The sequence below is a fragment of the Tursiops truncatus genome, chromosome 14 (assembly GCF_011762595.2).
Source record: "Tursiops truncatus isolate mTurTru1 chromosome 14, mTurTru1.mat.Y, whole genome shotgun sequence".
Taxonomy (NCBI): domain Eukaryota; kingdom Metazoa; phylum Chordata; class Mammalia; order Artiodactyla; family Delphinidae; genus Tursiops; species Tursiops truncatus.
The window spans coordinates 2,087,226-2,111,952 of record NC_047047.1 but is presented as its reverse complement, the minus strand read 5'-3'; the positions used below and the strand labels follow the sequence as shown (position 1 = coordinate 2,111,952).

The window sequence follows — 24,727 nt, the reverse complement described above, 5'->3', positions numbered from 1 at the left end:
GACTAACCGGGTGGGATGGCCCTTGGTCGGCTCTTACAGACGCCTGCTTAGGCTGCTAGTAAATCCTGTGATATTATTGTTTAACGCCTATCCAGGCTCTTTGTCTGAGAAAGAGGAGGCAGAGCGGGGATAAAAAATCCACCCTGCAGGGCTTCCCTGGTGGCGCAGTGGTTGAGAGTCCGCCTGCCGATGCAGGGGACACGGGGTCGTGCCCCGGTCCGGGAAGATCCCACATGCCGCGGAGCGGCTGGGCCCGTGAGCCATGGCCACTGAGCCTGCGCGTCCGGAGCCTGTGCTCCGCAACGGGAGAGGCCACGGCAGTGAAAGGCCCGCGTACCTAAAAAAAAAAAAACTCCACCCTGCAGCGTCTCAGGTGTGTTCTGGCCTCCCCTGGAGTCTGGAGCCGCCTGGAAGAACCCGGGCTGCGCTCTTCCCTGGGGCAGGTTACTCAGCGAGGCTCGCGGGGCCTCCCCAGCAGCTCTGCCAGGAGGACAAGCCGACTCCTGCCTGGTTCCTGCCATGGGGCCCGAGGCCAAGTTAACCCAGGGGAAGGGACATTCCAAGGAGAGATGGGAGGTAGGGGGTGGACCCCGGACTACCCTCTACCCGCGGCGAAGCTGAAAGCAGAGTCTGTGATTTGGGGGCGGGGAGGCTGGACCAGCAAGGACAGGAAAGCAGGAGGGCTTTGTCCCCCCGTGGAAGCAGCTCATCAGCTGGAAGGAGACCCAGGGTAGCTTTATGGCGAATCCTTCAGCTTCTAGCATCCTGGCCTGTCTACCCACTTCCACGGTACTCACGATAAGCAGACATCTGCCCCAGGAAGGGAAATAACCCCCAATAACTGCGGGGTGAATGATTTTCTCCTCTTGGCATCTGAAGAGTCCAGGGCTGGTCTCGACAGATGGAGAGGAGAGGGTTAAGCTGAATGTCGGTCTGCGTGAATCCAGGGCAGGGCCACGACCGCTTTAGCTGAACATCCCTGGCAGGCCAGTCCTCAGCAGACACTGCTCTGAATGGCAGTAAACTACCTGCCAGCAGGTGGATGAGGACAAGGCCTTTTGAAGTCTGTTCTCACTGCTCACCTCTGGGAGATGTCATGTATTGCCCTGCGAGTTGATGCTGGTGTCTGAAACCAGCACTTTGGATGGTCTTACTAAGACCAGGAGGCTTTCTCGGCACCAGGAGCCCGAGGGCGGAGTGTGGGATGCACATCTTCTTGTATCGGCTTGTGTTGCTGTGATGCTGGCATCCACATGGGTGGAAAGAAATGCTGAGAGGCTTAGGTGAGCAGCAGTGACATGAGTGATCCTTTCAGACAAGTTAACGGCGCTACAAAGCCGAAGGCAGGAGGTGAGTATTTAGAAAATTTAGGTGATGAACACGCTTGGGTATCTCAGGAAGCGACACGCTGCATATGGCGCGTGGGCTCTCGAGCGCAGGCTCAGTGGTTGTGGTGCACGGGCTTAGTTGCTCCGCGGCATGTGGGATCTTCCTGGACCAGGGATCAAACCTGTGTCCCCTGCACTGGCAGGCGGATTCCCAATCACTGCCCCACCAGGGAAGCCCTGACACGCTGCTTGTTAAACCAACCTCAGGTAAGATGTCACGGGACCAGTACATAGAAGGATTTTATTTTAATATTTCCAAGTTCCATTTCATCATTTACAAAACGTTCACCATTTTGGCCCTGAACCCATGGCTTGTTTATTAAATCCTTGTTTATTAAATACATTTATGAAATGTAAAGGGCAGGGCGGGCTGGGGGGCAAGCAGTAATGTGAACCAACATAAAAGAATTCCAAATGGGCCTCTAGGGGTACAAACATGCACATTAATATCATCACTATAGATACTTAAACTCATTCACTTCAGTCAATAAAACTGATCCTAAAATGAAGGCAGTCTGACACCCAATATATCTTAACCTGTGGACAAAATTAAAGGACATTAGCATAATTTCCTGGTATTACCTTTGAGGTAAAGTTTAAAAGGGTAACTTAAAAAGAAACACAAATTATCACTCTAGAAAGAGTATTATCAAATATCAATGCTGTCACGTTTAGAGCAAGTTTTTAAAGAAAACTAAGTGTCATGTGTAACATTTCTTTCTCAATAATTCGTTTGGAGCACAACTTAATAGCCCTTGTCTATTATTCCTGGCTTGAGTTAGAATCTTTTTTCCCTACTCACCCAGAATTCTAATCTTTGAAATGAAAAAGTTGTGCCTGGAATTTGGCACTGTTTTTATATTAAAAGCTCAGATGACATCCTTCTGAGAGCAATTGGATTGAAGAGGATGTGCAAGAGGAAGTTATCAGGCAGGACCTTGCTGTTTGCTGAGTGAGTCATCCTCACCAAGCCACTGCAATGAATAAAGCTCGGGCCATTGCTCCCAGAGCTTAAAGTCTAGCATGACCGGAAGGGAGGTTGCCAGCTTGGTAGAGACGAAATCCCAATACCATCTGTCAGGGTTAAGATATAGAAAGTGTATCCCACTCCCGGGTATATATTCATAAGAGGTGAAAGCAGAGTCACAAAGAAACATTTGCACTTGCACGTTTATAGCAAAGTAATTCACAACAGCCAAGAGATGGCAGCAGCCCAAGTAGTCATCAGTGGAGGAGCAGATAAACGAAATATGGTCGATACAAATGGCGGAAGATTATTCAGTCTTAAAAAGGAAGGGAATCCTGTTCATCACAGGATCCAACACGGATGAACCTTGAGGACATTATGATGAGTGAAATAAGTCAGTCACAAAAGGACAAATACTCCATTTATATGAGGGACCTAGAGGAGTCAGATTTATAGAGACAGAAAGTAGAAGGGTGGGTGCCAGGGACTGAGAAGAGAATGGAGCAGGGAGTTGTTGTTTAATGAGTATAGAGTTTCAGTTTTGCAAGAAGAAAATGTTCTGGAGATCTGTTGTACAACAGTGAATATACTTAACACTGCCGAACTGTACACTTATAAACAAAGATGGTTAAAAAAATTACAGAAAAGTGCAAGTGTAGAAAGTGATGGGAATGCAAGAAAAGCACTTAGCCCAACCTGAGGGTCTCTAATGATTAATTTTGTGTGTCAAGTTGGCAGGGCCATGGGGTACCCAGATAATTGGTTAAACATTATTCTGGGGACTTTTGTGAGGGTGTCTTTGGGTGTGATCAGCATATGAATCTGCAGAATACAGCAGATTGCCCTCCCTACCGGGGGTAGATCCCACCCAAGCCACTGAAGGTCTGCAGAGAACGAAAAGCCTGACCCTGGGTTTCCCTGGTGGCGCAGTGGTTGAGAGTCCGCCTGCCGATACAGGGGATACGGGTTCGTGCCCCGGTCTGGGAAGATCCCACATGCCGCGGAGCGGCTGGGCCCGTGAGCCATGGCCGTTGAGCCTGCGTGTCCGGAGCACAGCCTCCGCAATGGGAGAGGCCACAACAGTGAGAGCCCGCGTACCACAAAAAAAAAAAAAAAAGGCTGACCCTGCCCTGCGTAAGAGAGAATTCTTTTTGCGTGATGACCTTCAAGCTGGGACATCAGTATTTTTCCTGCTTTTGGACTAGAACTGAAACACAGGCTCTCCTGGGGGTCTAGCTTGCCGACTCACCCTGCAGAGCTTGGGACTTCTTGGTCTCCAAAATCATATGAGCCAACTTTTTAGAATAAATCTCTGGAGATTTATTTCTGGAGAACACTAACTGACTGACTGAGACAGGGTCCTGGGAAGGCTTCTGGAAGGGATGTCATTGGATCTGAGCCTTGACAGGTGGCCAGTTGGCTGACATGAATGGGCCACCGAGGCCCCTGTGGCACGTCAAGCATTAGTGGAGCCAGGGATGAGGGTGTGGAGGTGTGGCCAAGCCATGGAGAACCTCGTGTGCCCTGTCAGGGAGCGTTATCCTGTGGGCTGGCATCTCCCATGAGGTCTGCCGATGGCAGCGTGTAACAGGGCCTCACACAAGACACCAGCGAGATAGCGTGCAAGGCCAAGGTCAGAGAAGGTGGGTCATTCCCAGGTTAAACAAGGTTCATAGGTTTCTTTACTGCAGGATTTTTCAGAGCCTTTAATGAGCTGGTGTGCAGCACAGATGTTCAGGAGGAGATGTTGGATTTTAACATGGACTCCTCCCCTTGTCTACTTCTGATTCCTATTAAGATGGGGAAGAAAGCCAGTTTCCAGAGGGTGCTGCTAGGAGACTGGAGGCCTCTGAAAAGGCTGACGTGGAGCCTGCCCTGCTCAGCTCTTTGATTGGTTACATCAGCGGTCCCCAACCATCTTGGCACCAGGGACCAGTTTTGTGAAAGACAATTTTTCCATGGACCAGGGGGTTGGGGGCAGGGGATGGTTTCAGGATGATTCAAGTGCATTACATTTATTGTGTACTTTATTTCTATTATTATTACATTGTAATATATAATGAAATAATTATACAACTCACCATAATGCTGACAGGAGGTGGAGCTCCCGTGGTCATGAGAGCGATGGGGAGCGGCTGTAAATACAGATCAACTAGGCTCGCCTGCCACTCACCTCCTGCTGTGCGGCCCGGTGGGCTGCAGACAGGATGGGGACCCCTGGGCCACATGACTCTGGCTCAGGTGTACCAGTGGCTCATCTAGCAGGTTCAGGAGATCCTCTGCTCAGACCCCCTGGGGTCCCTTTGCATCCCTTTTACTGCTTCTGTGTGGATTCCCCAGAGTGGGGGGATGTGGAAGTCCAGCCTCCTCCTGAAAGTCTGGTACCCAGAGCATCCCTGCGGGATCCGGCTAAGGCTGGGACTTGACCTGAAACTACGTCCTGGCTCAGCCCTCCCCCTCCCTGTCCTGTTTCCCCACTTCCTGTGGAGGGGGAGCACTTCCTCACAAAGCCCACACTCTGCTCCTGGGAAACCCAACCTGTGACAGGTGGCTGCCGCTCGGTGGAAGGCGTGCGATGAACAAGGGTGGGAGTGACTGGGGGCGGGGGAGGGGGTCAGCTTCAAGAATTTTAAAGATGTCGACTCAGTAGAAATGATATTACTGAGGATGAGTCTAAGATAATTTCTTTGGCTTGGAAACCTGGAAGGTACCAGTATCAGCAAAATAGAAAAAACAAGTTTTTGTTGGGGATGAACGCAGTTTTAACCTATTGATTTTTTTTTTTTTTTTTTGGCCTTGTGGCTTGCAGGATCCAGTTCCCTCACCAGGGACTGAACCCGAGCCCTCAGCAGTGAAAGCGTGGAGTCCTAACCACTGGACCGCCAGGGAATTCCTGGGTTTTAACCTATTGAAACGGAAGCACTTTGGGGACAGCCATCCAAATAGAAATATTTTCCAAATTTGTATGAACACTTGGGGGAGGTGAAAGCAGGCGATGCGGATGGGAGGCTAAATGGCAGTTAAGAAACACAGCAAGTCACCCAAGAGAGGATGTGGATTGTGAGGGGTGGGTCAAAGGTCAAGTTCCAGGAGGCTCCAGGGTTTGCGGGGCAGGCAGAAGAGGAAGCACAGGACTGAGGCGGGCTGTCCAGCAGCGATGGGGACCACGAGAGAGGGCGGTACGCTGGCGACTGACATACCCCTGAGAGTCGTGGCCGGAAGTGATGGTGGGTTGAGGGCTCCCTGGATGTGGCCGCGTGGAGACTGAAATGTATTTCAGCGGGACAGAGGCCAAGCCTCAGTAGGTTGAACTCAGTGCAACTGAGGATGTGGCGTTGGTGGTAAGACAAGTGTGATAGTGAGACAGGCTGGGACCCGGGACCCTTTGCTGCAGTGCTTGCACATGGACGCACCTCTCCTTGACCAACAAAATACAAACAAACTGTATGGAACTAAAAGTAACTGCGTGCATGAGCAAGTCCGGGCAAATTCTGGACCCAAAAGATACAAAAGAGACCAAAAAACCTCAACTGCCACTTTTGAAGAGCCTGGAGCAAACACAGGGTGTCAGGAACAAAAGCAGGGTACTGTGCTTGCCCCCTGCACTCAACACCACCTAAGGGGTGGACAGAACACCTAAGCCAGCCCTCTGGCCTGACCCCTGGACACACCCCTACCCTCACCAGCTAGTGCCCAGCTCAGGGAGGGAGAAAGCAGGGAAGCTGTCGTTTGCTCTCACTCCCCCAGCTGCAGCAGGGGCCCCAATAGAGCCTTGCCTGCGTTTCCTGTCTGGCCTCTCGTCAGTTTCTATTGATTAAGGAGGCCGAGAATCCGGGTTAGTAACAATGCGAATAAACAGAAGCAGCAGAGGTAGTCACCCAGGTAGGAACCGAGGCCCGAGGGTCAGTGATGTGCCCAACATCGGAGGTCACGGTGTGGACAGGGGTCAGACCAGGAGAGGTTGACTCCATGGCCTGCGGTCCTCCGCCCGCGTTGTGCCGCCTTCTGGGACAGCTCACCTCCTCTCCTCACACCTCTTCCTTCTCAACCAGCACAGGAATAAACTCTCCAAGAGAAAGGCAGAGCCTCTCCCATCCCTTTTCTCTCCAAGGCTCCTCCCTCCCTTCACCCTCCTGGCAAAAATGGACAGAAACTTTCCAAGATCAAGAAGCATAAAACCTGCTTTTTCTTCCTAGTCAGAGAAGGAAACTTTCCACTCTCTATTTTTTTTTCCTCTCCACTGTGTTTTTATTATTTATTTATTTATTTTTTATTTAGTTTTTGCGGTACGCGGGCCTCACACTGTCGTGGCCTCTCCCGCTGCGGAGCACAGGCTCCAGACGCACAGGCTCAGCGGCCATGGCTCACGGGCCCAGCCGCTCCGCGGCATGTGGGATCTTCCCAGACCGGGGCACGAACCCGTGTCCCCTGCATCGGCAGGCGGACTCCCAACCACTGCGCCACCAGGGAAGCCCCACTGTTTTTAAAGGGAAGACCACCTCCTGTCCCCAGAGCTGCGCTAACAGCGACTAAGCTAAGAGCCGCTTGCCCTGCAGCTGCTTACCAATCGCTCTCGGGACCTAGGACATCACTTTCTGTGATACACTGTAGTTTAGGGATGTCATGTGACAGACCCTGTGTTGTACTTGTATATATTTATTACACACAAACACACATGTACAAAGACATTAAAGCCTTGTTTACAGTAGCGAAAGATGGGAAACCATCTAAAGGCTGATAGGTAGGGGAGAGTCGAATAAACCATTCATCCTGACTGTGGAAGCCGACAGCTGTAAGGAATGAGGCAGGCTCACTGCATACGGAGCACATGTGCTCAGAACACTCTCCAAGTAGGGCGTGAGAGAAAAGAGCACAGTGCAAATCACTGTGCAGAGCACGCCGCCCCATGTGCGTAAGGAAGGGACTCATGCCCACCGGACACGTCTAGAGCATCTCTAGTTGGCAATCACAGCTGCCTCTGTGGAGGAGAGGGAGCAGGGGGTCGGGGGAGGAACCGCTTTTCATTATTTCTCCTTTTGTACCTTCCGAATTTTGCACCTTGTGCATTGATGATCTACTACATAAAATAGAATAATAAATTAAAATGTGGCATCTCTTATTAGAGCAAAGACAGTTTAAATAATGTCTTTAAATAATAAAATTCAATAATGCTGGGCTTCCCTGGTGGCGCAGTGGTTAAGAATCCTCCTGCCAATGCAGGGGACCTGGGTTCAAGCCTAGGGGTTGCCTTGGTCATGATACCAAAATCTTTGCAGTGTGATTGTTTTTCATTCTGATTTTTCCACTCAGTAGACACTGTGTCCCTAAGATGGCTAGGGAACCATGGTGAGGACTTCGGTATCAGAGTGTTAATTTTCTCTATCTCTTGTTTCTTGCCTTTCCCTGCAGCTCAGATGGGCCTGACTCAGGCAGTGGTGTCCCTGGGGCCCCTCTTCCCTCCCCATCTCTGATCTCTGCCCCCAGAGGAGTGAGGGTGCTCCTGTATTTTGCCAGAGAACTAGGTAGTTCCTGATACCCAGATGCTAGGAATGGTCAAGGGAGCAACAGGGCTCCAACACAGGCCACGGCGCAGCTCATTGAAGACTGGAAATTGTAGCTCAACTTTCAACTATTCAGAAGCCACTTGAAGATTTCAAAAGCGTATTTCACGACAACGACCCTTGACAAATATGATTATCTGTATCTTAGAGGAGAAGTGAGGAAGTGCTTGCTGGGGCCCTGGGGTGAGTCCACCACGTCTCTGCAGCGGGAAGGCTGTTTATCTCTACATCCTGCTGCTCTGGGGAAAGGAGCTGCTTCCTCTGAGCAGAAGGGCCGCAGCATCGCATCATCGATCTCTTCAATGCGGATGCAGTGTTTTACCATCTGCATTTGTCAAAGTGCCCTGAGCTCTTGGAAACATGCGCTCTCTAGTCCCCTGAGGAAGAGGGAAAAGAGAAATTCCCTGCCTTCTGAAAGGTGATACGCTCTCTGTCTCAGCCACTTCCCACCATCCCCAACACCCCCACCCCCGCAAAAGTCAGTATTCATTTTTGAGATAGAAAAGCACTTGCATCTAAGTTGCCTGAACCAAGAGACAGAGCTCCATAATTCAAGTCAAAAGTAACCAAAATCAGAATGAAAAACACATGGCCAAGAATGGAAACGGCATGTCTATTAAAATACCTTTGCAGTTTGCTTTCTCTCTCCTTCCAGACGTCCTGCTCCCTTCTGCTCTGCACGGGGGGCCCCTCTTCTCCCTTCCCCTGGCCAGCAGTCACCAAAGGCAGCCTTTGATGTGGGAACCAGTGAGCACCCCCCAGCCCTTCTGCCAAATTACAGGAAGAGGCTGCATGGCTGCAGAGACCATGAAACAATGCGGAAGGGGCCCCCAGGCTGTGGTGTTGTTACTTATTTCGGGACCAAGAAGAGAGGTGAATTAGAGGAGCACACACACTCATGCACCTCCAGGCCAGGCGCAAGTGGTGCTGCAGGGGAGACGCTGCAGGGGAGACGCTGCAGGGGAGACGCTGCGGGGGAGACGCTGCAGGGGAGACGCTGCAGGGGAGATGCTGCAGGGGAGACGCTGCAGGGGAGACGCTGCAGGGGAGACGCTGCAGGGGAGACGCTGCGGGGGAGATGCTGCAGGGGAGACGCTGCAGGGGAGACGCTGCAGGGGAGACGCTGCAGGGGAGATGCTGTGGGGGGGGGGGCACGTCTAGCCTTTCCCCCAGAGCTCTGCTCACACGGCTGTCTCCCTCTTGGGTGAATGGCACAGGTTGTTGTGTTTTGGTCTTTGTTTCCCTTTTCCTTTTTCCACGAAGACTCACATTTGTAGAGCTGATCAAGTAGGAAAGCATTTCATTGGCTCCTGCCTTAAGGAGCGCAAAGCCATCTGCAGAGAGAGAAGAGTATCTGAGGGGGGCTCATAGGCGTCAAGAGGACCCAGGAGAGAGGGAACCTGCACATGTTGACAGCAGTGCTTCCAAGTCTTTGACAGCAACACAAGCTAGGAAGTACATTTTTACATCCCCACGGCTTCCCCCAGCCCCACGTGCAGTGCTGGGAGCGATTGTCATGAAATAATTCTTATCTTCACTATGCTTTCTGTTCTTTTTTATTCTATCTTTTCCATATTCTAGTCTTTTTCATTTTATTCTTCAAAACGTGAAATGGTGAAGGTGATCAAAATGTACAAACTTCCGGTTGTAAAGGAGACCTGGAGATGTAATATACAGCATGGTGACCGCAGTTAACAATACTCTACTATATATTGAAAGTCTCTAAGAGAGTAGATCTTAAAAGTTCTCATCATATACAAAAAAATTTGTAACTGCGAGGTGACGTATGTGCACTAAACTTATCATGGTAATGATTTTACAATATAAACATTTCAAATAAAAAAAAAAAAGTGCAGGTCTCCATCCACTAGATGGATTTCGTGACTCACTAAGACCTATGATGTTGACCCCCAGTTTGAAAAGTTTGCATTTGGGGGAGAATCAGGCAAAGGAGAACTTCTTGTGAACGTGTGGTTCCCTTACAAATGTGTGGGGAGACAGCAGAGAAAAAAAGCAACCGATTCAGGAACACATCACAGAAGAAACCTCAGAACTGTCAAATGTCAGTTGTCTGTTGGAGAAAGGACACCTGCCTTTAACACGGTGGCCAGCTAAGGGTCAAATCCCAGATGTTCCTTGTACGAAACTTGACCTGTGGCTTCTTATCTTCCTTGTGAAAGGAACAGAAATGTCTGAGGCTGCAAGAAGCCTACAGGGTTTGAAACCCCCTCGGAATGATCGTGTTTCCAGACAAGGCAGCTCCATCCAGGGTCTTCGTGCCTGTGAATGAGGTCGGGGACCCAGAGCCCGGCCCCTGCCCAGCAGTGCCACCAGGCCGGCCCGTTTACACTGCTGACCTGCGCGCTAATGAAAAGCATCCTCTTTGCCTCTCACATGGCCCACCCCAGCCCACCAGGTGCCGTCCAGGTGTCAATGCCATGGCTCCAGCTGGTTGCTCTCTTATGGGGGCGGGAGGCGTCCTGGCTCTGGGTCTTTGGCAGAGGCTCCGCATCCTGCGTCCAGGCAGCCCCGCTACTCTGACCCCCATGGGGGGTGCGGCATGGGCTGTCTCCCAGCGGGGCTTTCATTCCCACTCTGCAACCGACTTTTATGGAGTGCCTGTGGTTTCTTTTTTTTTAATATATAAATTTATTTATTTTTGGCTGCTTTGGGTCTTTGTTGCTTGCTGCGTGCAGGCTTTCTCTAGTTGCAGCGAGCGGGGACTATTCTTCGTTGCGTTGCACGGACTTCTCATTGTGGTGGTTTCTCTTGTTGTGGAGCACGGGCTCTAGGTGCGCGGGCTCAGTAGTTGTGGCCTGTGGGCTCTGGAGCGTAGGCTCAGTAGTTGTGGCACATGAGCTCAGTAATTGTGGCACATGGGCTCAGTAGTTGTGGCACGTGGGCTCAGTAGTTGTGGCATGTGGGTTCAGTAGTTGTGGCACACAGGCTCAGTAGTTGTGGCCCACGGGCTCTAGAGCACAGGCTCAGTAGTTGTGGTACGTGGGCTCAGTAGTTGTGGCATGCGGGCTCAGTAGTTGTGGCTCACGGGCTCTAGAGTGCAGGCTCAGTAGTTGCGACACATGAGCTTAGTTGCTCCGCGTCATGTGGGATCTTCCCAGACCAGGGATCGAACCCGTGTCCCCTGCACTGGCAGGCGGATTCTTAACCACTGTGCCAGCAGGGAAGTCCCTGTCTGTGGTTTCTTGAAAGTCAATACTTACTATGTTTGAGGTTGAAGTGAGACTGATTATTTAAAACTGGCCTCGATGAGATAAAGTGACTTTTAGAGTTAGCTGTGCTGCTCTGGCACCCATAGCCGGTGAGCAGGGCAGAGGGGATGAATCGTCTTGTTCAATGTCGAAGACAAAAACCCGAATCTGAGATGCAAGTTTTCCACCCTGCCTTCGTTACTCCCAGGGCTTTCCGTGTCCTACTGTAGCACAGCCGTCAAGAGACCAGCTGGATGCCAACCCCAGTTCTGTCGCTTAGTAGGCAGGATAACAGCTTCCCAGCACCGTTCATGTCCTGATCTCCAGAATCTGTGAAGGGCCTTTGCAGGTGTGATTAGATTAAGGGCCTTGATACGGGGAGACGATCCTGGATTATCCAGGTGGCCCAATGTCATCACGAGGGTCCATAACGTGGGAAAAGGAGGCAGGAGAGTCAGAATAAGAGAGATTTGAAGACGTGACCGTGCTGGCTTTGCAGGTGGGGGAGGGCCCACCAGCCAAGGAGCACAGGCACCTCTAGAAGCTGGAAAAGGCCAGGAAACAGATTCCTTCCTGGAGCCGCCAGAAGGAACACAGCTTTGCCCACACCTTGATTTTAGCCACGGAGACCCACTGCAGACTTCTGACCTCCTGAACTATAAGGTAATATATTTGTGTTGTTTTCAGACAATAGTTTTGGGGTAACTTGTTACAAAAGCAACAAGAAACTAATATAGTAACTATGCCTAAGATACTTTTCTGGATTTCAGTTTGTCCTCATACCTGTCAATCACAGGTAGCTATTATTACTGTTGTGGCCGTTGCCTTGTTGAATCCTCCCACATATTTAAGAGGTTATTGTTATAGTTATCCCCCTTTTAAAGACAAGATTCTGGGAGGTTGAGGTCTCGCCCTGCTGTAAATGGCAGAGCTGGGGACAAAGCCCAGGCAGCCTGACCCCCCAGTTCCCACTTTTCTCCCTGAACAAACTCCAAATGCAGCGGACGTTTTTGAAATGAGGTTCAAGTTGTGGACAGGAAAGCCTGAGACTTGGACCCCGATAAGAATACTTTGTAAGGGTATTGATATATGAATGACACTGGAAAAGTTTCTAAGAATTCAAATGAAATATGAAAGTGGATCGTTGGAGCCTTCGTCTCTCACAGATACTCATTCTGCGCCTACACGGCCCTTTGTGGGTGTGAGATAAGTGATCTGAAGAAAAGTAAACCAGGGCAAGGAGCTAGGGAGTGGCAGAGGGTGTGATTTCAGGTGGGACCCTTGGGGCTGGCTCTCGCATGTGGTGTGATTGAAGGGGGTGGGAGGCGTGTGGTTTCCTCAGGGGAGAGCGTGACCGACTAGCGCAGCAGCAGGTGCAAAGGCCCTGGGGCAGGGCCGTGCATGGCACAGTTGGGGCAGGGCGGTGTGACAGGAGCCTCCTAGGTGGAGCGGGAGGAAGGAAGGAGATGAATGCAAGTTCCAGGGTCTGGATCCTGTAGGACTCTGGAGGCCATGTAGCACTGGACTTTATTTTGACTTGGGAAGCCATTGGAGAGCTTTGAGCAGAAGACAGACCGGTCTAATATAAGTTGGAACATGAGAGCAGAGTTTAAAGAGAGACTTGAGGTTCAATGGAGCTCATGTGGGCCTCTGGAGCTGCCCAGCTTCTGCTGCCTGAGGCTGGCTGAGGTTTGCTGATACTTCCCAGGAGATAGAGAAGTGTCTCCTGCCAAAGTAGAAACAGCTCAGGGCGGCTCGAGGATCCTGCCAGAGCTCATCCCCCGCCAGGCTGGAGGATTCGTGCTACTGCTGCTCAGAAACGGTGGCCGAAGGGCTTATCGTTCTTCTGTCCAAACTGCGTTATTCAAATGATGTTGAACTTGCCAGTATGAATTCCGACTTGTAGAGAACTCTATCTTAATTAGAAGGTGCTCCCTCAGCCCTCCTTGCTGCCTTGAGAGTTTTTCCATCTGACGGTATTTTAGACGTGGGATTGTGGTCGTAAATATTTCTTCCCTCGCTCGGACGGTTGTTCACACAGCTTAATTCGATGCCAACAAGTTTGCACCTGTTGATAGCGTTTTTGCCTGTTCAATTTGCAGGAGTAGAGAGGTGCCTAAAAGGAGTTTGCCTCACGCACTTTCAAAACCTCTGAGCTTTCTTTGTGTTGCACACACATGATTATTTTTTCATGGAACCGAACTGATTTGAAAGTCTTGTGGACCTCTGTCTTGATTTAGGGATTGGAAGGGCATAATAGCTGGTCTGTAATTCACTGCAATTAAAATTGGGGGTTTAAAATAAGGGGATTCCTCTCTCACCTGCTCTTTTGTCTCTTGAACTATATTTGAAGGGAGCAAAATGTTGTTGTTTCCTAATAAATTAAGCAATTCTTAACAAAATTGGAGAGTTTTTTAAAAAGGACGCTTACGGCATTTAACATTTATCATCTCCACGCTCTTTCCCTTCCCCCAGCACACAAACACACACCACACACACAGACACCACACCTCCCCACGCTGTACACACATACAACACACACTCTCCCATACCCCACACCACACACTCTCACACACGCCCAGACAACACACACACACACACACACATACACAGAGCATCTCTGCTTCCTGAGGGCCCCGCCCTACACCTGGCAGGCCAACCTGCCTCCCTTTCAGCATTCCTTACTTCCTCCGTCTCCACACCACAGTGTATGCAGCCTCTACCCAAGGACTCCCTTCCCACTCCAAGTAGCGTTCCTCAGGAATACCAGCCACCATTCCTATAACATTCCCGCAGGCCTTCAGAGCACGCTGTGCTTCTGACCCCAGCTGGATCCCAGGCCCTTTCTTTCACTGGGTTGCACCTTCTGCACTGATAACACTCTTCTAAGCCTGCTTCCAGATCTGAACGTAGGAATAATAATAATAACAACAATGATAATAATACCCACGTGTAGGCTGGTTGTACGTTAGATGAGCCAATAATACATAGTTCCTGGACATAGTAACCATTCGGTAAACTTTACCTCCTGTTTCAAGAGGCTAAACATTCTGATAGGTTATTTACAGTTTTTATAATTGGTGGCAATAATCAGAATCCTTTACGTTTGCGTGGAATTTTGCCATAAAAAACTTTCATGATTAGTCTCCGTGTAGAAAACATAGCAAACTATTTAAAATGTGGAGAGAATATAAACTTACTACTAATCTTATCCCTCAAAAACAATAATTGTGTATATTTTGGTATATTTTTTCAGTGTTTATATATTATATAGGTTAAGATCATTAATTATAAGAATATAGCTTTGGGGCTTCCCTGGTGGTGCAGTGGTTGGGAGTCCGCCTGCCGATGCAGGGGACGCGGGTTCGTGCCCCGGTCCGGGAAGATCCCACATGCCGCGGAGCGGCTGGGCCCGTGAGCCATGGCCGCTGAGCCTGCGCGTCCGGAGCCTGTGCTCCGCAGCGGGAGAAGCCACAGCAGTGCGAGGCCCGCGTACTACAAAATATATATATATATCTTTGTATTCTGATTTTTTTTAATTAAAAATTCTGTGCAAACGTTATCTTTGATGGTTATACATCATCCATACCTTGGCTATATCATAATTTATTTAACCATACTTGACTTTTGAGCAATCTCACTGTTGACCGTTTTAGTATTATATATAATATGTTGTCATATAACTATTTGTGCCTTCATATTACCCATTTTATCTTCCTACAAAGGCTACGAATTAGAGAGAAGTAGAATAATCAACACCATTTACTTTTCTATTTTGCATTCATGCTAAATCCTGGTCAGACCTGAACCCGAGCAGGAAGTGCTCTGGTGACCTCGACTTCCATGAAGACAGTCGGTCCCCCTGCCCCTTCAGGTCCCCTCCATGCTGAGCAGGCAGGTCCCAGGCGGAGAAAGAGGGCTCACTTCTTAAAAACCAAACGAAAACTCTTTCTCTTTCCCCGGAAAACCTAATTATGCAACCTTCTTTTTTTCTTTTTTTAAAATATTTATTTATTTATTTTTGGCTGCGTTGGGTCTTCGTTGCTGAGCGCGGGTTTTCTCTAGTTGAGGCGCGCGGGGGGCTACTCTGTGTTGCGGTGCGGGGGTTTCTCATTGCGGTGGCTTCTCTTACTGCGGAGCATGGGCTCTAGGCACGCGGGCTTCGGTAGTTGTAGCACACAGGCTCAGTAGTTGTGGCGCACAGGCTTAGTTGCTCCGCGGCACGTGGGATCTTCCCAGACCAGGGATCTAACCCGTGTCCCCTGCATTGGTAGGCGGATTCTTAACCACTGCGCCACCAGGGAAGCCCTGCAGCCTTCTTAATAAAACACCTGGAGCATGTTTCATGTGTTGTTGGCTGGATAGGGTTTTACTTCAGTTCAACTTTCCAGCATTACAGTTTAACTGTAACAAAGTCTTCTGTTAAAATAAATTTTTGTCTGTCTTGTATCTAAAATTTCTCTTTTAGATTTAAACAAAGCCCCAAATTGTAAAAATGCCCTCAAAGTTAAAATTGGTTTTATTTTTATAGGCTTACACTTAAAAACATTTAATGATATTTATGAAATATATCTGTTAAATATCATATTGCTCAGAACTTACGTTCCTTTCTTTCAACCTTACGTTGGTATATTGGAGACTAAGTATGAAGACTGACAAATCAATGATAATGAAAAAAAATCAATAAAACAAAATTTAGGGGGAATAAAGATCCAGGTCCTGGATGTTTGAGTTGTTTCTCTTATTCAGTAGGTAGCGTTAATAGTGTAGAAATCAGCAGGTCGTACTTTGAAACAAGTTGTATGTTGATTAAAATTACTTATCTAAATCTCATTTTATGATTTTTTTACGTCCCACTTATCCAGCTCTTATGGATATTTTAATATTCTGGCTAAATGAAAAAGGTCATAATTTAGTATATAAAAAAATTGAAAAGCAATTTTCAAAGAATTAGGGCTTGAATGCACAGTAAAAATACACTGACTATGAATGGCACAAAAAGTAGTTTACCAAATAACCTGATCATATATATTTTTTTCCTTAATTACAATTTACATTTTCCCCCCAATTTATTGTTTTTGGATTCATCTTAATCTGTACGACATAGGGGGAAATTTTCCCCTCTCTTTTAAAGCTAGCATTAAATTAATGGTTGATGTGACAATCAAAGACCTCTTAGAATCAAGAAATAGTTACGATACACAATGCAATGTTAAGAGTTATCTTTGAGTAGTAAGACTGCACATCATTTTCCATTTTTTTCTCTCTGCTGGTTTGTACTTCCTGTGGTGAACACATATTTGTACAGTAAGAAAAAACAAAAGAAAATATAAACACTATGAATATAATTTCACCTCTTTCTTTTGTGGTGTTAAAAACAAGACAACAGGCCCCCAATGGAGTCACCTATTGTAAGCCCCACGTCTCCAAACTGAGACTTCATTACAGTTTCGGCTCTTCCAGAAATGGAATCTTAACCCAGTCAATCAGGAATGGCTTGACCAGGACTGGTGTGGTCACCTGCCTGATAGACCCCTGCCGTCCCCTAAAGGAAAGTAACCTTTCAATAACCAACTTGCTTTTTTGCCGAGTACAACTTCCTTGCTGCCATTCCCTTCTGCCACGAAAAGTCTTTCATTCTGTTCAGCTCCTAGAGCTTCTTTCTATCTGCTGGATGGGATGCTGCTTGATTCATGAATCATTGAATAAAGCCAATAAGATCTTTAAAAATTTACTTAGTTGAATGTGTTTTAACAAATGGGGAAAAGAGAATTTAAAATCAGTGTTTCTTGGCCATCTATCCTTAAATACGAAGTGTTTTAGGACACACAGTAGGAGGTGTGTAGGTGCCTGTGTTGGAGCTGAGGGATGCAGAGAGAACGGTGGGGCCCAGCCTCAGGGACCCCAGATCAACGGAAGCACTAAGAGGATGGTGGAAACTAAAGGTGCAAAATGTTCTCGAAGACAGGCGAGATGGGTGGGTGAGCGGTCAGGGTACACTTTATGGGAGAATATGCAGCTTTTCATGGAAGTGGTACATGAATATTTCCTTCCTATTAGAAAAAGCCTCCAAAATGTAATCATCTGAGTTAGGTTGGCTACTCCATTAAAAACAAAAACTTGTTTTACAGTAGAATGGATCCCAAAATGTAATAGACTATTAAAGCACATTTGGTTGTTATAAACCCAGCAATAAAGCAAGATTCAAATAACATTGCTCAAGAGACAAAACAATACATCTAAATGGAGCAAACGCGTGATAAAGCAGCATTAGCCTGTAACACAGCTATTAATCTATCTTTTGACCGCAGAATTATTTAAAAAAAACTGACCTCACAATTATTTTCCTTATAGATTGGACCTGATAAAATGCCTTGCTTGAGGTCTGTCTAGAGGATGTTTATACTATGATACCTATTATCACATATGTGTCATTCTATCAGTATTAACATTATTACGCGGCTGGCCAAGCATTAGAACATTACTCAGTACTTTGTCTTTCACGTATATCCTGCTCTAGAAATTAGTAAAATATGAATGCATTTCCTTTGTAAAGCACACAGCAGTGATCTGTACTTTCGAGCCATCAGCCGTAACGAGTCATCTTGTATAAACACACTTCCCCAACAGAATCAGACGTATCAGTAGCTTGCCTTTTTACCCCAGGCCATCCGGAAATTCTGTCAGGGAGAAGCAGTTCAAGGGCACTGTGGTTTTTCCCCCTTCCAGTGTTGATTTTATCATTTTTTTTTCTTTTTCTTTCCTCTTTTTTTAAAAAAAACTTTCCAGTGTCAAAACTCAATGCAAATTCCTGATTCCCACTGAGAGAGAGTAAGATAAACTAGGGGTCCCCCAAGTTCTTAATGTCCCCGTGGGTGCCTGCTGCAACTTTGGGGGCAGCGGGAGCTTAGCTGCTGGAAGAGCCAGCTGTCCCTGCCACTGGGTCCTACTGGGGTCTGCGGTCCACACTGCCAGAGAGCTCCCTCCCAGGGCTGGACACTCCCTCTGCACAGCTGGGGTGCAAAGCTGTGCACACACGAGAGGAAGGCTGGCAAGGGAAGGGAAAGAGAAGAGAAACTGGAGCCTTACCTGTCTGGTTTCTGCCCTCCAGCCCAACCAGGGGGGACAGCAGCGGGAGGTCAACCACCCTGTGGGTTCACCCCAACGTGCGAGCAGCTGCTGGCCAGCTGGGCTATAAATAAGGCCCCTCCAGAGCACAGGAGATAAGAACCCAGCCCCTCGCTCCTGCAGGCCTTTTAAGGTATGCAAATTAAAGGAGCCTCAGCCCCCAGAGGGGAAGGGGCTGCCAGCTCCCCATCTGGCCTGCCGGCCTCAAGGACATCCCAGGCCTGGCACGTATTCCTGCGGCGGCAGGGGAGGGGAGAGCCAGGGCGCCAGGGAGGGATCTCGCTTTGTCGGACAAATGGCAGAGCCTCCGAGGCCCCGTGCTGCGATCCCCTCAGGTTAGGGGGTTGGCACTGAGGCACAGAAGGGGAAAATACTTCCGCAGCACACACAGCCCTCTGTGGCCTGAGTGGAGTTTCAGCTGACCACCACCTTCCCCCGCAAGCCCCCCCTAACCCCACCCCGGCTTCAGGGACATTTGTTTGGGTGGAGATTCTGGGAAGACCAGGGATCAGTAGTATCAACACTGGGCCTCCGGGAAGCTAGGAGTGGACGCGTTTACAGAAAGCCCTGGTTCCCACCCTCCCTGCCCCAGCCTGATGGTGAGGGTTTCTGTAGCCTCAAGTCACCTTCTTTAAAGAAAATGCAATCTTCCTAGAGCCTTTTCAAATCATTTGCTGGGAGACAAGGGAGAAGACTAATTTGGGGGAGCGACTGTTTCTGATTCATCCCTAAATTTCTCACTCACTAAATTTCTTCTGAAAGGCATTTCATCCGAGGACCGCTGTCTGTGTGAAGGCAGTAATTCCAGGTCTAGGGATTTATTCTAAGGAGAGAACCAGGGATGTGGGCAGAGATGCAGCTACAGGGACATTTCTTGCAGCTCTTTTCATAATTGGGAATAGCTGGAAACAACCTGAATGGCTAAAAACAGAGGCCTGGTTAAACGAGGAAAAGTACGTCCGTAAAGGAAACACCCTGCAACCTTAGATGCCATAGCAGAGGGTTTAAGGACTTAGAAACAGTACTATGATAATTGGTACTAAGAAAGCAGCCACTTTAAGGGGAAGATGGGGTATTTGTAGTAAGTGACTGCACGCAGTCCCTAACCCCCAGACCCTCTGAAAGAACACGCCCCCAGTGAGAAAACGAGGCTATGGCTGGATGGTCGAATTACGGCTGATGTCATTTTCTTCTTTGGTTTATACACAATCTCTAAATTGTTTACAGTGATCTCATTTTGCTTTTATAATAACTGTAATTTCACTTTTTTTTTTTTTTTTTGGCGGTATGCGGGCCTCTCACTGTTGTGGCCTCTCCCGTTGCGGAGCACAGGCTCCGGACGCGCAGGCTCAGCGGCCGTGGCTCACGGGCCCAGCCGCTCCGCGGCACGTGGGATCTTCCCCGACCAGGGCACGAATCTGTGTCCCCTGCATCGGCAGGCGGACTCTCATCCACTGTGCCACCAGGGAAGCCCTGATTTCACTTATTTTTAAATTTAACTTTTATTGGAGTAGAGTTGATTTACAATGTTGTGTTAGTTTCTGCTGTACAACAAAGTGAATCAGTTATACATATATCCATTCTTTTTTAGGTTCTTTTCTCATGCAGGTCATTACAGAGTATTGAATAGAGTTCCCGTCCTCTACAGTAGGTTCTTATCCGTTATCTCTTTTATATATAGTAGTGTGTATATGTCAATCCCAATCTCCCAGTTTATCCCTCCCCCCTTTAATTTCATTTAAAATCAAAGTTTCTGAGAATCAGAAGAGAGCGCTCTGGGTCCCTGCATTAACGAACCCCCATTTGTTTCAGGATTGCAGAGTTCCTCGGGGTCTCCCTGGTCTTTGGAAAGACCTTTATAGCACTCGGCAGCCTTTCTTCATGCCGATACGATAGATGTGATGAAGCAAGGCCAGTAGGGTCCCCGAGAGCCCCAGCCGAGGCACCGTAAGTCAAGAGGAGAGAGAGAGAAAAGCAAAGAAAACAAAGCAAAAAACGCTAAGGGAAAGAGGAGTTAGAAAATAAGAGAGTGTGTATAATGGGGGTGATAGAGCACATCCCCAGATCACCCCATCCAACCTAACGTCCCCACTCACGCTCTGACCAGGACATGACAAAGGCACCTCTGTGCCTTTTATTTGTAGGATTTGTACGTTCTGATGACAACTTCCTCTTTCATTGTTTCTGACTTTAGTGATAACTTCCACACCTGTGTCGTCGGGAGCACATGTCACTGCTAGGTGTAAGGAGAAGGGGCCTCCTCTCTCACTGGGCTCCCGGGGTCGTGGCACAGAGGGGCCCCATCCTCTGACTGCCTCTCTCCTGATGCAGAAACTAGAGGGGGGCTGCCCCCTCTGTGAAGAGGACCTGGTCTAAGGCACAGAACGGGTAGTTTCAAAGCGCTGTGCGGAGTCGCTGTTACAGGATGGGGCCCTGTAACAGACCCCACCCAGGGCCAGAGCCTGGAGGCTGAGCGACCCTCCAGACAGTTCTTTGGAGCTTTCAGAGCCCAAGCCCCTCTTGGACGGTTCCCCTAAAGTCTACCTAACGCCTGCCTCTGACTCCAGTGCTGACTCGTGGCCAGGGGCCGTGGTGAGAAGGGGGACTCCAGCCGCAGGCCAGTTTCCCAAATGAGACAAGATGTCAGTGCAGGGTCGGGTTGAATGAGGGCTTCTCTTGCAGGAAACATGCCTGAGGCAGGAACTGGGGTGCCCACGCACCGGGCAGCCTCTGTAAGGGCCGGTTTAAGGTCTCCTCCTTGAACTCCAGGACGGCGCTCAGAAGCATCCTGGTGTGACCTCCTCCCTTGCTCTGTGCTGACTCACTGTCCTTCGGGGGGCACACAGCCCCGGAAGGGGGGTGGGATGTGATGGACTGTGTCCCCTGAGCAGACACGTATGGGGGCTGAGGCCCAGGATTCCGGACTGTGGCCAGGACTGGGGGTGCAGGGAGAAGCACTGAATGTGGTTGGGGCACTGCCTCTCTTCCACAGTATCACAGAAAGGCTGAGCTGCCTTTCTTGGTCCAGTTTCCAAAAACTCAGGGACCAAAACTGATGGACATCAAGGTCTGGGACAAACGTTTTGATTTATCTGGCACCTGTGTATTGAGCCTGCACTGGGAACCAGAACCAGGAGACACAAGGATAGAGAGATGATGGAGACCAGTGGCCCAGGACCTCCGGGACCTTTTTCCCAGCCGCCAGCACTTGCCACCACCTTGGCTCTCAGGCCCTCTGCCCAAGAGGTCAGGAAATCCCCTTGTTCATCCATCTGTACTATTCATTCTTTTATTTACAATAAATATTCGTTGTGCTTTTTCCACGTGTCAAGCACTGAGATAGATTCGGGAGCCTCAGCCCTGAACAAAACCAAAAACCTCCCCTCAAGGAGCTCACAACCTCCTGTGAGCTACCGTCACAGCCTGAGCCTCTCAACTTGAACCTGGCGCATCTTCGTCTCCTGGTCACCGTTGTTGCCGTTTCCTGCCATGCTGCCATCTTTCTGTGGACGTGGCCCTGCTGCTCCCGGAGCAGGGCTGAGTTTTGTAAGCTGCCGGCGGGGCGCCTCTCCCAGCCGCCTGAGGGCAGCCCTGGGCCCTGCTGCTGAGGCTGGGTGTCACCAGGGCTGTCACCGGGCTGATTGCTGCCGGGACGGCCTTTTCCTCCTTGCCCTCCCTGACTGGGAAGGCACGGGGGTTAATGCACCTGCCCCAGTGGGAGGGAGCTAGTCTCTTCTGCCCTGGACAGATTTTCCCTCGTTGGATTAGCAGATTCCATGACAGCGGAAGATGGGCTAACCGTGCAGCCAGAGAAGGACAAGCACAGGACAGGCGCAGGAGAGCTTAGTGGTAAGGCCAGGAGCTGCAGAGAGCAGCTCTTTTGGAGGAGGGGCAGGGAACAGCGTCAAGCCCTGCTCCCTTGTGCTGGGAAGCTCGGATGCAGGGCCCGTGGGTCGAGGCCACGCGGGGCAGGCTGACGAAGCCTGTCTCCTGCTGACTGTCTATCCACGGAGCCAGGCGGCCCAGGCTGGCCTTTGCTGCCGCGTCCTTGTCTGCTCCGTGCACTAGGACAGAAATCTCTCCATAAACATTCCTTCCGCACTTTCCAGAAAATAAACAGGCAAGAACGGCTGCATAGACGTCCAGGAGTATAAATACGGCTGCGAACAGCTCTGGGAAGTTTCAACCTGAAAAGTAGCGTAACCATTTCTTGGTGTGAGAGAATCCAGACCTCCCTTCTCTGAACCCAGCTTAGGATGAGCTAGTTTGGGTGTTGAAATGAACCAGCTTACGGAGTCAGAGAGCTAACGGAGTCATGACTGGGGTCTCAGGGTCCTGAGAGCTACCACGGGAAGAAGGCTCACGTGCCCAGCACTGGGCTAAGCTTTCCCCATTTAAGAATCCCTAGGGGCTCCCCTGGTGGCGCAGTGGTTGAGAGTCCGCCTGCCGATGCAGGGGACACGGGAAGATCCCACACGCCGCGGAGCGGCTGGGCCCGTGAGCCATGGCCGCTGAGCCTGCACGTCCGGAGCCTGTGCTCCGCAACGGGAGAGGCCACAGCAGTGAGAGGCCCACGTACCGCAAAAAAGAAAAAAAAAAAAAAAAAGAATCCCTGGATCCGACCCATCCCTCTGCTTCAAGTCACGTGCCAAAGGCACACAAAATGTTACCCATAGCGGGAGGTATCATTCCTCAAACTCCACCTGCTGTGGACTCTGATATTCTCTCCCCTACATCCCTATCAGACCTGCCCTTACCATGTCCATGTTCATCTACACCAGTTCACATCGTTGATAACAGCATCGTGATTCTCTGTCTACGGTTATCCTCAGCCTTTGTTCTCTGGCTTTTGGTTGGGTTTGGCCAGTAGACGGTACCAGCGGAGGGCAGAAGACAGGAGAGTGAGGTCAGGCCCTCGGTGCTGCGTCCCCGCTGTGGTTGGCTCTGTCCCTCTAGGGAAGCCCTCTTCGGGCTCTGGTTCCTTCTCCTGAACTCTAAGGGCTGACGGGGAAATTGTTACTGAGTCCAAGCCTGCTCTGCTCACCCGACGACAGGCCAATAAATCGTAGACGAGGTGCTGAGGCAAGGAATAACGACTTTATTCGGAAAGCCGGCAGACGGAGAAGATGGCAGACTAAAGTCTCAAAATAACCATCTTATCGGGGTTTGGATGCCAGTTTCTTTTATAGCACAGAGAGGGGGAGGAGATGAAGAAGTAAAGTAAAATTCAGGCCATAACATTTGCAGATATGCCCTGGAATGGCCAGCCTCGGGGAGGGGATGTGTTCATTTCTTGTTCCTTGCCGCCATCCGCAGGTGGACAGGGTCCGGATGCTTCCCTGAACAAAGGCACTTTGGTTTAACCTGCAGGCAGAGGGGCGGGGTTCCCCGAGGCAGGCCACTGTGTACAGACAGTCTCCTCTCAGTGAACAAAGGCAGCGGAAAGCAGAGGTGAAAGTAAAAGAAACAGAGCCAACATGGAGTCAGATGTGGCTCTTCCCTGTTACATAATGACCTCCACAGTTGCCAACTCAAGGTCCTCACTCTCCCTTACTGGTTTCCCTAACTGCCCACACCTTTGGAGAGAGTATCTTTGGTAAAACTCTCCTCCAGTTACCTAGGTCAGGTGTGGCCTCTCACCTGCCTGGACCCAGACGGATGCAGAGGAGAAAGACCGAGTGTCTTGAGAAGCAGGTAGAGAGTGGCTCCCGTGTGCCCCCAGCCCTCGCGCCGCGGGGTTGTGAATGAAGGGGGGTCTGGGGCGTGACCAGGGGATGGTGTCCAGTGATGGGACTGCCCCACCCGCAGTGGGGGGGTCCACACAGTCCTCCAGATTCTGGACCAGATTCAGGAAGGAACCCAGTACTGCCAGGGGGAGAATTTCCTACTGTGCTGTGGGGAGATGGGTGCCCAAGGTCCTCATTAAATTGCTCTAAGGAAAATAAAGTGATATTTCCTGTATCGCTGTGTTTCTAGACCGAGATGTGCACCTGCTTAATGACAACTCCATCTGCCACTTATTGAGCCCTTGCAGTGTATGAGGCACAGTCGCGGCTCGGCCAGCACGTGTGGAGCAGCCTAGAAGGCCGCGACCGCCAGCTGCAGTCGTAACAGGTAAGAGACAAATCCAACTCCATGTTGGCTCTGTTTCTTTTACTTTCACCTTCGCTTTCCGCTGCCTTTGTTCACTGAAAGGAGACTGTACACAGTGGCCTGCCTTGGGGAACCCCGCCCCTCCGCCTGAAGGTTAAACCAAAGTGCCTTTGTTCAGGGAAGCATCCGGACCCTGTCCACCTGCGGATGGCGGCCAGGAACAAAAACTGAACACAAATGAACCCAGCCTCCCCGAGGCTGGCCTTTCCAGGGGATATCTGCAAGTCTTACGGCCTTTTCACTTTACCTCCTCATCTCCTCCCGCTCTCTGTGCTATGAAAGAAACTGGCATCCAAGCTTTGATAACATCGTTTTGTGGAG

General features: G+C 49.7%; 1 protein-coding gene across 1 annotated transcript in view; it reads right to left on the bottom strand.

Annotated features, from left to right (window-relative positions):
* The window catches only part of FHL2 (four and a half LIM domains 2), a 36,581-nt gene extending 35,761 nt beyond the window's left edge, over positions 1–820 (bottom strand). Inside the window, exon 1 of the mRNA XM_019931272.3 lies at positions 798–820. The gene's annotated coding sequence lies outside the window, so the exon portion shown is untranslated. The remainder of the gene's footprint in view (positions 1–797) is intronic.
* Between the last annotated feature and the right edge of the window lie 23,907 nt (positions 821–24,727).